The following is a 16,250-nucleotide window of genomic DNA, read 5'->3' as shown; positions in this document are numbered from 1 at the left end:
CTGGCAGCAGCAGGTTGGTCTGCCATGGGGCTGGTACAGCGTAATTTTGACCCCACTTTGACACGTCACAAATACATAACTGAAATGTGCACTTAGCACATGTTTCCTGTGTGGCCTACGGCATTAATATGAAATGTCGCACCGACATCGTTATTGAAGTGCATTCACTGTAGAAGGAGAGAATTCATACATAACACTGTGTGCCTTAGCCATATTAAATGAGATAGCCTTTGAAGACTTGATGAATAAACTATTCTCTCATGTTTAGAATGTGTTTGCTCTTGAAACAATAATGGATTTACGTGATGTGTGGACTAATGTTACACGTATATTTCATATAAAAATGTAGTTCTTAGCCATACTTACACATGCTCATTAAAGATTTACTGTGTGCTACATGCAACATGAATCTAATGTACTGACAAGTTAAATTCATTTGTTTTTGAAAGTGCACAAGGATGTTAAATGTACACTATTGATATAATATTCTAAAATTGCCCTTACTAGGCCTGTTTTCCATTCTGCATAAAATACTGTTTTCCATTTCTGCTTATATGACTTTTCCTTTGCAGGTGCATTCACACACATTGTTGGTTTGAGAATAGATAAAACACTGTATAAGCGATAGAGAGAGAGCTTGAGAAAAAGACCTTGATGAAGGAACATGGAGAGCCAGAGAGTTAACTGAAGAGTCCTATTCAGCAATCTTACAAGAGGGCTTGGTTGAGCAAGGATGATGTTGTTCCATGGTTAATGTGGGACATTTCACAAATGTTACAGCTTACAATGTGGGAATGGAAACGGACAATGGAACCCTTGATGATGCGAACAGAGGGTTGGTACCTGAGCGATTTTAGCGTGAATAACTGAAGTCTACACTGTCTGATGCTATAGCCACTCATCCATGGATTTTGAGAAGTTTAGACCTCTACTCTTATTCCCTTTGATTCTTGCTGAGTGTAGCTTAGGCTAAACACTCAAAATGTCCCTGACCCGGGGGGTGTGGCTAGCAGCCGAAGGGAATGGCCGCAAGCCAGCACAGCTCCGGTGCCCTCACTGTATATCCTGATCTTTAGCTTGGCGTTAACCTGTAAATTACCCCTTATTCAAGAGGATCCAGACCCCTACGTCCTGAAGTGAGGACAAAGGGAAGACTTCTGCCTGTGGTGCCAGAGAACTGGCGCGGATTCTCTGATGCGGACGGAGCCCGATTCGAAAATGGCGCTGCGCCCTCGCTCCACTGTGTGAAGTGGTGGAAACGACGGGCCCCAATGAGCAAGTACTATCCAACTGAGCCAGCAGGGCAGAGAGGCTGCGCCTAAGAGCAGGCGGCGAGCCGCAGCGCACATTGGCTTGGCCATCTTGGTGACCCCACAGTGCATCCGGGGACGGCGAGCACGGACCGCCGGCAGCGAGCGCACTACGCCGGTGGGGCTACTAGTTGAAGCCCTGGCGTCAGGGGCCTAGTGGCCTGATCTCCCGGACAACTGAGGTCGGAGGCTGCATTGTCCCCATACGAGCGGTGTGTGAGGCAACAAGGCTCCCGCTCCCTGACGAGTCCTGGGGAGGACTGCTGAGGAGGGACCACTGGGGCACTGAGAGACTTGGAGGTGAAGTATGCCATGCTATTTCCGGCAAAGCTTTGGGTTGAATCAGAAGGCAAGGCCTGGTTCTTCTCCTGCCTGAGGAGGCGTGGGACTGGCTGGAGGGCTGTCGCTGAATGGAGAAACCACATAGAGATCGAAACGGCAGACCAAGAAGCGGCAACCCTGATCTTAGCGCCGGACAACGTGACGACCTGGTCAGAAAGGAGAAAAAGTCGGACTCAACGTTGCACAGCTAAATGTGGTGGCAAACTAGTTCCGGGGAAGCGCAGGAGGATAAGTCCCCTGGACTATGACAAATGACCTTACCAAGGCTATGGAGGTAAGGAGTCGAAGACTTTAATATAAGAAAATGTAATGCCATGGTGGGTAGAGGGGCCGGGATCCACACCTGTTATTTTTTATGATATGATGCCATCCTTTGAACACGGCGGGGAGGCATGGCTGCACCCAAGCACCTCTCTAATAGGGACTGGGGCGACAGGCACTCTACCTTGTTGGGGAGTGGGTGGTTTGAAATCCACTGGCAGGGGGACAGGGAGGGGGAGGCATGGGAAAGGGGTAGCGTGTTCATGTTCTATGTTTGTTTTTTAATCACAAAGTGCCATGGATCAAATTCCATTGTTGCTGGTCACATTTCAACTGTAAACTATGCTTTCATTTCGCTCTCTAGCTGGGCCGGACTCCACTGCCCTCCCACATCTACTCCTCCGGTTGGGATACCGTTGAAAGTGGGGGCTGCGCCCCACAGAGTACCCATGGCTCTTCACTTATACTTTCCACATTACCTATGGCGGGGACTCAAATAAAACCGTCATCATCCATTCTAACATGGAACGTTAATGGGCTGGGGGACAAAATAAAATGTGGAGTTGTGATGCAGTACCTTAGAAGAGAGGCCCCTGATCTAGTCTTGCTGCAAGAAACACACTTAGTGGAGAACAAGTGTAAGACCCTTATGCAAATGGGATACAAGTTGCTGGTCCATGCGGAGTTCACCTCTGGCTCTAGGGGGACTGGTATTTTAGTTCGAAAGAGTATTGCACTCAGTCCCACCCATACCTGGGCAGATCCTCTGGGGAGGTTTGCAGTTCTGGAGGCCAGTTGGGAGGGGAAACCATTAAATGTGGTCTTGGCATATCTTCCCCCTGCCCTGGGCAAGGAGGCGCTCACTGACTTAGGGAAAATCCTGGTGGATCTCCCAATAGGCACTCTCATTGTGGGAGGAGACTTTAACATGACTATGGACAACCACAGTGACATATACCCCCGACGTCTTCTGGTGCGTCCCAATACACAGATGGCAGATTTTACAAGTGCTACGGGCCTGGCGACTTGTGGCGCGCCCTGCAACCAGACTCGACTTACTATACCTATCACTCCAATGCACACAGGTGTATGTCCCGCATAGATTACTTTCTCACACACCTAGCGGATATCAGACTTTTTAGGCATCCACTTGGTATACAGAGAGGCATTTTGGATCATTCACCCGTGTGGATGGAGCTTATGCAGTCAAAATTCCAGACATAAAATAGGAGCTGCTCACGCAGACAGACCACTATTTTAATGAAAACGTCGGGTCCGTAGACTCTGCCCAGATACTATGGGAAGCCTATAAGGTGGTCCTGAAAGGGCAGACCCTGGCGCTAAAAGTGGGATATATCAATAAACAAACCCAACAGCTTTCACAATTGGAGAAGAACTCCTGCAGCTGGAGGAGTTAAATGCCTCCTCGCCCAGTGAGGACACCATGCATCAACTAACTGTTAAGCAGCTAGAATACAAATCCCTGGAGGGGTAGAAGGCTCGGGCAAGAATGCTACAAATGCAACATAGGATTTATGAGATGGGTGACAGGGCCGGGAAATTGTTAACCTGACTGGAAGGAAGGGAGCAAGGGGACCTCTGGGCTACCACTTTGACCGTTGATGGGGTGGGATGGATCTCCGATCCACAAAATATTGTGGAGGCATTTGCTAACCATCTAGAAAAAGTCTATGCCTCCTCAAAGAAATATACGGCTGAGGACTCCCGTCAACTGCTTGTAGATATGCGTCTACCTACCATATCAGAGTCGGAAAGGAACGTCATGGAAAAGGGCATAACTGATGAACAAATAAGCAAAGCCATATATAGTATTCAGTCTGGTAAGGCAATGGGACCCAATGGTGTCCCTATTTAGTTTCTTAAGCCCATGGCCCAAAATGTTGCGCCCCACGTTAACAATATGTCTACTGAGAGCTTAGAGAGAGGAGTTCTGCCGGAAGACCAGCGTCTGGCTTCTATGGTTGTCATTTGGAAGCCGGGTAAACCAGCTGACAGTTGCGGATCGTACCGACCAATCTCATTAATTAATGTTGAGGCTAACGTGTTGGCGAAAGGAATCACTGACACCAGGCTTCCCGCCTGGTGTCAGTGATTCCTTCGTTGGTCCATGCTGACCTGTCTGGTTTTATGCCAGGTATGGCATACGGCTCTAAACATCCGCCATATTCATAATGTCCTGGGGCACAAAACCTCCATAGCAGAGGATGCAGTAGTGCTCTATTTAGATGTCTCCATGGCATTCGACTCTGTGGAATGGCCATATCTCTTTGAGGTGCTGAGCCGCCTGGAGTTTGGCCCGAAGTTCCTAGGGTGGATCCAGCTCCTTTATACGGATTTGCGGTGCCAGGTCGAGGTTAATAATCGCACGTCCCGAATGTTCCCATTGGGCAGCGGCACCAGACAGAGTTGCCCCCTGTCCCCCTTGATTTTCTCTTTAATCCTTGAGCCACTGGCATCCTGGGTGAGAGGGGACATCTCCATTAGAGGGCTGAAATGGGGGGAAGGGCACAAAGATAAGATTTCGCTATATGTGGATGATATCCAGGTACATCTAGCATCCCCATATGCCTTCAACCGTAACCTTTTGAATATTTTCACAAATTTCGGCCAGTACTCCGGATATGCCATCGATCGGTACGGTTTGTCCTTCGGGGTCCTGTCCCCGGACTCCCTTCGGGATGTGAGCTTGAGGTGGTCTCAGGTGGTTTTCAATACTTGGGGTCTGTGTTACACCGGATCCCCAACTCTTCTATGATAGGAACCTAGCTGCCCCCCTGGACAGGCTGTGTAGGGATGTTAAATACTGGAGATCCCTGCCGCTTTCTCTGCTAGGTAGAGCCCCCCTGTTTAAAATGCTGGCTCTTCCGAGATTTCTGTATATCCTCCAAAACTGCCTGTATAGGGTCCCTGACTCCCATTTTAAAAGTATTAAAAGTGAAGTCCGAGTGTTGTTATGGAACAGGGGAACGCCCCATATAGCGCTGCAAAAACTTACTTAAGGGTGGTATGATTGGGGGATAGCACTTTCGGGCATACGACTTTAATACTGGGTTTCCCAGCTAGTGGATAGAAACCACTGGTTGTCCCATTGTCCTGTGGACGCAGCATATATGCTGGATAGATATCAAATGGGTAGAAAGGGGTGTCTAGGAGCTTTATACACGAAAGTCCGGAGGGAAAGGTACCTGGGCCCTGCCGCACAGACGGTAGGAATTTGGCATCAGGTAACTAAACGCGCGGGATGGGCCGGGGTGTTGACTCAGGCCACACCCCTTTGGTCTACTCAAAATCTCTGGCTCTTGAGTCATCAACCGGGCTTTGACAGGTGGGACACAATTGGAATTTCCACCATAGGTCGCTTAATCAAGAAGGGTAAAATCCTTACATTTAGGGAACTACAACAGAAATACGAATTGTCCCCGAAGGAGGTATTTCGTTACTTGCAAATCCGTCACGCACTTATGACAGCACTCCTAGACCTCAGCAACATACCGGAATCATCCCCCCTCGAGGATCGGCTGCTCTCAGAGCCTATTCCAGATAAAGCCATATCACTATCTTAGAAGAATAACTTCAGACCCGTCTCCAATCTCCCCCTCCTATCCAAAATCCTCGAAAAATGTGTCCTCTTGCAACTGACTCAGCACATGGACAACATCAACCTTCTTGATCCCCACCAATAGGGGTTCAGAAAAGGCTATAGCACCAAGACCACGATCCTCAACATCACAGACGATATCCACAAATCCCTCGATACCGATCAATGCTGCCTACTCATTTCATTTCATGAAGCTTTATTCGGTACATTCAAGAAACAATGACCATAAAAGCACACAAGCAAAATGCTATACAAAAAGAAACACATAAAAGATTTAAAAAATCATGCTTTTCCTAAGCTGAATAGACTTACATAAAAACGTAGCAAAAAAAAAACATTTGTCCGGACAATTCAATTCATAAATCAATTTCATAGCATCCTCCACATTAGAAATAGCATATTTTTTTAAAATTGGTTTTAAATAGACAATCCTCATGTTCAAGAAAAGAGTGCAAACTAGCATAAAGTGCAGGGTGCTCTGTTTCGAGTGACCATCACATGGGCACGGTCCAACTGGCTGTTTCTTTAGTTGTGGAAAAGCCACCAACCCGTGGGCCATCCCCAGTCTGAGTCTAGTCAGAACAAACCTATAAGCTAGTTTAGTTACCAGGCTCAAATACAGTTGGAAGCCATCACTATACATATATTTATTGTACAGAATAACTGAGGTGAGGCGTCCACTTTAAACTGCACGTTTTTGGGCTTGATACATCAAGAAAATATTTTTCATATCTAACTTTGAAAAATTGCCAGCAGAACCAGGATCTGCCGCTATATCGAGTCCAAATATAGTATCAAAGCTATCCACAATATACTTGAGCCATGGTATATTAAAAAAATAGTCCAGTTTAAGACAGTCCTCAGTTAGGGACTGATTAAAAACTCTCTCCTCCTTAGTCCAGATTGCACGCCATACCATTAGTGGCCTTAACAAAATCAAGTCACTTAAGTGGGCAACCCCAACTTCTCTATGAATTAAATCAGTGGAGGCTGAGGTGGGGACACAAAGCAATTTTTTGACAAAACAGTTTTCTTCCCTTTGCAAGGAGTCAACATTAGTATGGCCCCACAACCCAGCCCCATATAATGCGATGGAAACACTCCTGGCATTATATATTTGGATCATATCACTGATTCTTCTGTCGCCGATCTTAGTGGCAAATTTAAAAATACCGTAGGCACTTTTCTTCATTTTGGACCTAACATTCATTAAATCATGGGACCAACTACCATCATGAGTAAAGATAACACCCAAATAACAGAATTTATCCACATCCTGGACTTTCACCCCATCGATAAAAAAGGCATGATTTTTTTTACCTCTAGTACCACAAACCATAGTGTGAGTTTTACTCTTATTAATGACTAGCCTCCGTTTACTGATAAAGTCTGAAAACTGGTCCATTAGTCGCTGCAGACATATCGGGGTCCGGGACAGGAGCACAGCATCGTCCGCATAAAGCAGAACTGGGACGCATGTTCCACCAATCTGGGGAGCATCTGCTTTAACTGTTTTCAAGACCGAATCGACCGCATTAATAAATAAAGTAAACAGAAAAGGGGCTAGGACACAGCCCTGTCTTATCCCATGTTTTACGTCAAAATTTGGGGTACACTCCCCTCCTACCCCGAAACGCACACATGTTTGCATTCTATCATATAATCTTGCTAAGAAAAAAATGATAGCCTCTGGTGGGCCAAGTTCCAACAGGACTGGCCATAAGATGGAATGGTCCACTAGGTCAAATGCACTGCTTAGATCGGCAAAGCAAAGATATAATGTGTCTGGCTTGGCCCTAGTATACTTTCCGATAATTAAATCCAAGTTCAGGCATTGATCTAGTGTTCCACGTCCCTTTCTAAACCCATATTGAGAGCTTGCCAGGATCTCATTTGCTTTCGCCCACTCTTCCAGCCTAAATAACAATACTCTGCTCATAATTTTTACTGAGGAGTCGAGCAGACTGATCGGACGATAATTACTAGCTACCGCCTTGTCCCCTTTCTTATAAATAGGGACAAAGATCGAATCTCCCCATGTAGGTGGAATCAGGGTTGTTACGGCAGCATTCAGTACCAGGGTAAGTATGGGTCCCCACATCAGTAGTACTGTCTTATAAACATCGATGGGTACTCCATCTGGGCCCTGCGCCTTCCCCCCTTACTAGACTTAATACTGTTCTCAACTTCTGACAGAGTAATGTCTAGAGGGACTATGGGCCAAATTCTTGGTTCAACATCAATAGGGCCTGTTCCTTGAAATATGGCCGTAAAATGAGAAATCCAGCACTCGCTACCAACATTAGATACAAGGTGTGGTACTTTATTGTCCCTGAGAAAAGGAGAATTAACCGTGGACCAGAACAGGCAGTTATCTGAAGTTTCAGCCGCCTGCGATAGGTTATCCCACGCTTCTTGTTGTAAATCCTTCTTCCTTCTAAACAATGCCAATTTATATTCAGATCTTAAGTAGGCAACCAAGGTTTTATCCCTAGGCCTAACTCCTAGGGCCTGTTTCAGTCGGGTTGAGATAGAGGTACATGTATGATCGAAGCAACCCTTTCCCTGATGGGACTTAGCCGTCCTACTAGTGGTGAAGACACCCTCAATAGTTTTATTAATTTTGATAAAGTTATTCATGATAACAGTAGATGTACTATCCAGATTCAGAATGCCTTCAATTTCAACCAAGGATTTAGATACGATCATACCCATGACAGCTGCCGATTTATCCCCCTTCCATCTCAACCGTGTTCCATTTCGCCTATGTGACTCAATGTTACACAGGCTTTTTGTCACCTGTTGTCTGCTACACTTCCATATCTCAGTAACCATTACGATACGATTATGATCACTAAGTGTAGGATCCTGTATTACTGATGTCTGAAAATTGGGCACAATAAATGATGACACCATAACATGATCAATGAGGGAATTAAGGTTCCTTCCCGTATAAGTGGGAATAGCTTGGCCATCTGCATCCTTACCAGGTTGCAGTAACTCTAAATCATAAGTTGCCATGAGATTGTTAATTGCGTCACCATATGCATTATGGGGAAAATGTGACATATAATTATCACTATTGTCTGGCACTCCACAAGCCCTAGAAAGTGACAAAGGGCAAATGGTAAGATTAAAATCACCTAACCAGATGAAGTTAAAAGAACATTTTGCTTCGGTAAAAAGCTTCATGAGTGCCTTTTCTAGTTCCTCAATAACTAGATGTCGGGTATTATTAAAAATGTTATTGTAAAAATTTATTAACACCACCTCGTGGCCATCCTTTTCTCTAACCCACAGAATTTGTGAGTGTGTTCCTACAGTTATATGTTTAACAACTGTAAGTGATAAATCCACGGACAACAGAAAAAGCAAACCGCCCTTAGCTCTACCATGTCTTGATTCTATGGCTTCCAAGCTGTAACAGGCGAAGCCATCAACACTAGGTTTACTGGTACACCACGTTTCCTGCAAACAAAGGATATCGTATGACCCAACTAGGTCCACCCAACCCAGATTGTTTTCCTTTGAAGCCCATCCTGCTATATTCCAACTCACCATGGTTGTCCCCTTCTTAATACAACTTTCAGAGATACAGGTTTGGTTATCGTATACCATATCTACAATCCGATCCGGCCTGTCTTCGGCTAGACCTGCGTCGGTATACCCGGCCCAGGTGTCAGTCGAATTGGCTGCATTCCTCTCAACATCGGGCACATGCTTCGGCCAGATGCTGATTAGATCATTCGTGGCCCCATTTGTAGCAGGCGTGGTATCAATGTTACCCCGTCGTGGTATCATGTTAAACATAGCCCCATGTACGTTCGCATTAAACCCACCAACCTTTGGCTGTCAATCATTCAGGTCCAAAGAGCTAAAAGCTTGAAATCTATTATATGTTGGAACCTCAAAGGTTGGAAAAGGAATGGGGAAAAGGGGTCTACCTCTATTGATAGCTTGAGGTGCATTATTCAAGTGGTTATAAAAATAACCCAGTGGGTGTACATGCACTTTGTCTTCGTCAGGGGTTAAAGAGGCAGCTCTAAGTAAAAAGGTAGCAACATGTTCTGGATATCTAAAATTCACAATAACACAATCGCCCCTATAGGTTTTCCTTGAGTTGCCAATCCAATTTACTCTTCTAGTGCTTAGTATTTGATCAGAGTAATTCAGAGGAAACCCGCATTGTCTGTGTAACCAAGAAATAGTTTTATTTTTTAAAGAATCCTCATTTTCATGATATGGCGTAGACAGGCTGGGGACTAAAGGTGGAACATTAGTGAGAACCACCACATAGGGTGCACAGTCAGGGGGGAGATTTATATAACTACTCTTAAAAACTGGCACCTCCTTTTTACTGGCTTGTATCGTTGTGGCCTTCCTACTATTGTCAGCCGATACATGGACTGCTGTTACCTTTTTCCTCTGAATCACCGGCAACGGGGCTGCCGCTACCTTTTTATGCTGATCTGCCAGGGGGATAGGAGTAACTCTTTTTTACACAAGGAGAGTGAGAAAATGAATAGGACAATTGCGTTCTCCCAATCAAAACTTTTTTATCACTATAAGCAACTGTTGCCAAACCGGTAACCCCACAAGGGCTACAGTTTTTTTCGAGGGATTCCTACGATGTTCTCTGTGTCAGGTGGAATATCAAAGATATTGAAGAAGACGTCTCACTCACATAATAGTGACCTGCTTCATCATAGGCGTTTTCTCCACACCCAGATAAGATGATACTATCTGGGCGGACTCAACCAAAGATGTAATGGGAGTGCTTATATAAGTAGGTAACTGGTTAAGCAGGGAACCAGATTTTTTATAAACTAAAAATACCTACAAGTGTACCCCTACTCGATCCTTTATTCTGAGGCACTTGTGCTACCATTAAAAACCATATGTTGGTTTTTTTTTTAACATTATTCTATTCAAATGTACCCTCATATAAATGCCAACATGTTTCAGCCCTCATTAAATAGCCCAATCGGGTCTGGGGCCTTCGTCAGGGTGTTGTATTTCTGTTCCTTAATTTAAGGTCCCTGCCTGGGCTTTACGCATATACTTCATGCATACCAAAAGTGAGGCCTAATGCACTCACCTGCACTTCTTGTGTTCGAGCTCCAGTAGATTTTCTATAAGAGGTAAAGAAGAGAGTATACACAAGAGTGTATAGTTATATGCAACATTTTTCTCCTGTGCCTATAACGTGCTCTTATTCACTATAATAGTGTTGAGTGTATGTGTTCCACCCGACTAAGTGCTCACTATTATGATGCTGGTAAACAATTATGCCAAATCAACTGTGCATACCACTCTGCATATTTCTTTCACCACACACTGTGATTCATGTCCACAAAATTCTCTGATTGCTATAAAAATGTGTTTCGTTGTGAAACACATTTACCGCACACCAAAAAATTCCATTACAATGATTCAAGATTGTAAAACACACGTGTTCTGTTGTAATATCTTATCTACAAATTTGCACTTGTTTTGTGAGCTCTGTGAATAGTTTCCGTAATATTCTGAATGTATTTATATTTATTTTTCCGTTTCGAAAAACCACTGGTTGGTGATGTATTGCAATGTTTCTCACCTAATAGTGGATGCTTCATAGCATCACGCAGGAATCGTGTGTCAAAGTGGCGTCCTGTAGTCACACACTGTATGGGACAGATAATGTTTATTACAAAAAATCGTATCTATTGAGTTGTAAAGGTATGTGTCACAATAAAACCGTGTTCTCAATTATTCAAGTGTTAGGATCTTTTCAGGTTTGTCTTTTTTTATCGTTTCTCTTGTTCTTTTATTTGCTGACCCTCATCCTTCTGATTGAATGTTTTCGCTGTGGTCTATATGTAACTCACGTCCCCCGATCTCATAAATCTTATGGGGATAAACCGTCATCTCCTTTTAGCCGCGTCTCCCATATTTGTGCTATTTTCTATAACAATTGTCAATGTAGCTCCATGTTTGTTGGCCATCTCATACATGGTGCACGGTGTTTTTTTTTTAGAATGCGCCAACACGTCACTATATAAGATCATTAGTGCAAAACATTTCCCTGTGACTACCTCTTTTCTTTGAGGTGCTAGATAGTACGTGTTTATTTTTAAATCTCAGTGAAAACAATTGAAGGGATTTTGTTACCCTAAGATGTCTGTGGTGTTTTTAAGCTAAGATTGCATCAGGTTTTCTAAATAAATCCCGCAGTCTCTCGACCCGTGTAACTTACTTCGTCAAGGATCCGCCACCGCTTATTCGCCTAATCGACACATCGCCTGCAGTCGAATACGGTGTGATTCTGATGGGCGTCTTAAATAGCGATTTCCTGACTAACGGCCCGGTTCTTCTATCCAACCGCGCGATACCTCTATCGTTTTTTGGGGGAATTCTGGTCTACAAAGTTGCGTGTACGTTACGTTCACTACGGGTTTCTGGGCATTGTAGTTGTCTTTATTTGGTCTAAGTTTTTTTTCTATTTTAGTCGTATTTTTTAACTTTCTTGTGTCAATGCCCAACTTTATAGTTCCGTACCACATCTCTACACACACATGTTCAAAATAGATTTTCTTAGTGCAGATTACCCGCCAACATTACGGATTCAATTTAGTTCTAAATTTGTTTCTATTTTATGATCCTACTGCATTTGCCCACATTGATGTTGTACAAGGATTTTATGTTTTAATCTTGGCGACAAGGTTGAATCTTTTTAGGTCTACATGTGTCCCGGGCTACAATCGTCCGTGATGTGACATGTGTGTTATGTTACTTCTTGAAGCTTCTGGATGTTACATTTCTCTATTGATTCTGGGTATCTCATTTATGTAATGAAATTCGATCTTTTCGGGTACCTAGGCCTGGGATTTTATCATATTTCTATGTTTACAAATTCTATAATGACAGTTACAGACTTGGTTGTTTCTTGATATTTTTTCGTTTGACAATCAGATGTGTTGTTTGTTGTTTATCAAAACATTATTTTCTTCGTTCCGCTCACACCAATAGTATAGATGGTGGTTATCAGTGTATTGGGTTATGTCAATGCTAGGAAGCATCCGCTAGTAGGTGAGAAACATTTCAATACATCACCAACCAGTGGTTTTTCGAAACGGAAAAATAAATATAAATACATTCAGAATATTATGGAAACTATTCACAGAGCTCACAAAACAAGTGCAAATTTGTAGATAAGATATTACAACAGCACACGTGTGTTTTACAATCTTGAATCATTATAATGGAATTTGTTGGTGTGCGGTAAATGTGTTTCACAACTAAACGAATTTTTATATCAATCACAGAATTTTGTGGACATGAATCACAGTGTGTGGTGAAAGAAATATGCAGAGTGGTATGCACAGTTGATTTGGCATAATTGTTTACCAGCATCATAATAGTGAGCACTTAGTCGGGTGGTACACATACACTCAACACTATTATAGTGAATAAGAGCACGCTATAGGCACAGGAGAAAAATGTTGCATATAACTATACACTCTTGTGTATACTCTCTTCTTTACCTCTTATAGAAAATCTACTGGTGCTCGAACACAAGAAGTGCAGGTGAGTGCAGTAGGCCTCACTTTTGGTATGCATGAAGTATATGCGTAAAGCCCAGGCAGGGACCTTAAATTAAGGAACAGAAATACAACACCCTTACGAAGGCCCCAGACCCGATTGGGCTATTTAATGAGGGCCGAAACATGTTGGCATTTATATGAGGGTACATTTGAATAGAATAATGTTAAAAAAAAAACAACATATGGTTTTTAATGGTACCACAAGTGCCCCAGAATAAAGGATCGAGTATGGGTACACTTGTAGGTATTTTTAGTTTATAAAAAATCTGGTTCCCTGCTTAACCAGTTACCTACTTATATAAGCACTCCCATTACATCTTTGGTTGAGTCCGCCCAGATAGTATCATCTTATCTGGGTGTGGAGAAAACGCCTATGATGAAGCAGGTCACTATTATGTGAGTGAGGCGTCTTCTTCAATATCTTTGATATTCCACCTGACACAGAGAACATCGTAGGAATCCCTCGAAAAAAACTGTAGCCCTTGTGGGGTTACCGGTTTGGCAACAGTTGCTTATAGTGATAGAAAAGGATAGGAGTAACTACCTTGCCCACTATGCCTTCTTGGTACCCTAACCCAACATTACTAGCTGATACAACTCTTTCATTTGGCCTAGAACATACAGTATTACCAGAATGAACAGACAAAATATTACCCAGCCTAGAGACTTCAGCTGTCATTAAGTCTAATTTGTCCACCAGAGGTTTTACAAGTGTTACAAACTTGGCCTCAATAAAACTGACCAGAATATCAAGTTGCTCAGAGTTCAAGTTGGCAGCACAGTCCTCTGTTAGGGTCCCCATATCACGGACAATGTTCTTAGATGTAGGAACAGTTTTTTTCTTGATATTAGGCCCCCCGTACTTGAGCTGCACTTTCCTGCATGCCCTAACTTCTCTCTTCGCCTTAATAGACCGCTCGGGGGTATTAATCGAAACATTCGGTGTTAGTTCAACAAACTGTTCTGGGGTCTCAATAATTGCCTCCGGCGACTCCTTAGTAGGGACCGGTGCACCCACCAACACGGCCCCAGGAACACTGGCAGCACCAGGAACCAATGCACCGTCATCCACAGGGGGAGAAGGAAGCGGCGCAGGTAAGGGTGAACTCCCGCGCCCCAAGGATTTCCTCCGATCATTATTTATTTGATTTACCACTTTAACAAGGTAGTTATCCAGTGTAGCCAACTGTTTCGCCATTATAAAACCAGTTGCAGGGAAACCGGCAATTCACTCACCCCCAGTCCCCGTGCTCAATTCTGTGCTGCGGGAGTCACAGGTGCGCTTTATGCGCCTCCAGGCACCCAAACAGTATGTCGGTAGCCCACGGGCTGCAGGTGATGCTGGGAGGGGTAGTTTCACTCACCCCCGGTCCCCGTGCTCAATCCTGCGCTATGGGAGTCACAGGTGCGCTTTATGCACCTCCAGGGGCCCAAACAGTATGTTGGCGGCTCACGGGCCGCAGGTGATGCTGGGAGGGGTAGTTTCACTCACCCCGGGTCTCCGTGTTCAATCCCACACTACGGGAGTCACAGGCGCACTTTATGCGCCTCCAGGCGCCCAAACAGTATGTTGGTGGCTCACGGGCCGCAGGGAGGGGTAGTTTCACTCACCCCGGTCTCTGTGTTCAATCCCTCGCTGCAGAAGTCACAGGCGAGCTTTATGCGCCTCCAGGCACCCAAACAGTATGTCTGTGGCTCACGGGCCGCAGGTGATGCTGGGAGTGGTAGCTTCATTCACCCCGGTCTCCGTGTTCAATGCAGTTGCGGAGTCAGCGGCGGCCATCAAGCAGCAGTTCTCTCCGTGGGCGGAGCATCAGCGGACCAGCGGACCAGGGGACGCTACGGCAACGTGCGTGGGTCATCGGTAATGCATTTAGCCAATCATATTCCTCTTCAGCAACTGATTGAAAATTGGAAAATGTCCCGTTTGCTCTCCGATTCCGTTCGCCGTTTTCCCGCATTTCCTGCTGCCTACTCATTCTCCTGGACCTATCGGCAGCCTTTGACACGGTTGATCACCAACTACTCATCAAGGCTCTACAAGAAAGGGTAGGTGCTGATGAGGTAGTCCAATGCTGGTTCTCCTCCTTCTTACACAGCCGCTCGCAAAGGATAAAAATCCAAAACTTACTTCCAACCTACACCCCTTCGGCAGAGGCATCCCCCAAGGCACAGTGCTCTCACCACAACTGTTCAACATATACATGGAACCCCTCACCACCATTCTTAAAAATGACAACATACCTTTCCACCTATATGCAGATGACACCCAGATCTATCTAGAAACCTCCTCCTTTAATGACATCCACAGACTAAATGACACTCTAAAAGAAATCCAACATTGGCTGTCTCTAAATCATTTAAAACTCAATCAAGACAAAACAGAGATCCTCCTCATCTCCAACAAAGAAGAGAACCCTCAAATTTCAGAATGGCTAAAAGATATGGATTCTCTCCTTGGTAATCTCACTCTAGCAAACTCTGTAAAATCACTAGGAATCCCCCTAGACCCAAAACTCGACATGGCCAAACCCATTAAAAACTCTGCAAAGAGTGCCTTCCTCAATCTGAAGCTACAAAACAAAATTAAACCATTCATCCCCACCAAAGATCTCAAACAAGCCACTCAATCACTGGTGCTATCCAGACTCGACTATGGGAATGCAACCCTCACTGGTACAACAAAATCCCACCTAGCTCCCCTCAAAACAACACTCAACGCAGCAGCCAGAATGGTCACTGGAATTAGGACATAAGATCACATTTCACCAGCACTCAGAGAACTAAATTGGCTCCTAGTCGAGCTGCGTGCCAACTTCAGAACTACCTGCCTCACGCACAAAGCCCTACACACAGGAAAACCTGACTACCTGGCAGCGAAACTCAAGAGGGCTGGTCAGACAAAAAAACCTCTGGAGCTCCAATACCCTACTTCTCATCCCTATGAAAACACGCAAACAAAAAAACGCTGCACGGTCCTTCACCGGAAACATGCCCAAACTCTGGAACTCAATCTCAGCAGATATCAGAACTATCTTGACCTTCACAAAATTAAAAAAACATCTAAAAGTCCTCTTCCTCAACCGCTCCCTCCCGAATGGATAGCCGCCGCCTTAACGTAAATCTCTACTTGCC

This window comes from Triturus cristatus, chromosome 7, assembly GCF_964204655.1.
Source record: "Triturus cristatus chromosome 7, aTriCri1.1, whole genome shotgun sequence".
NCBI lineage: Eukaryota > Metazoa > Chordata > Amphibia > Caudata > Salamandridae > Triturus > Triturus cristatus.
Note: the sequence above shows the minus strand (reverse complement) of the source record.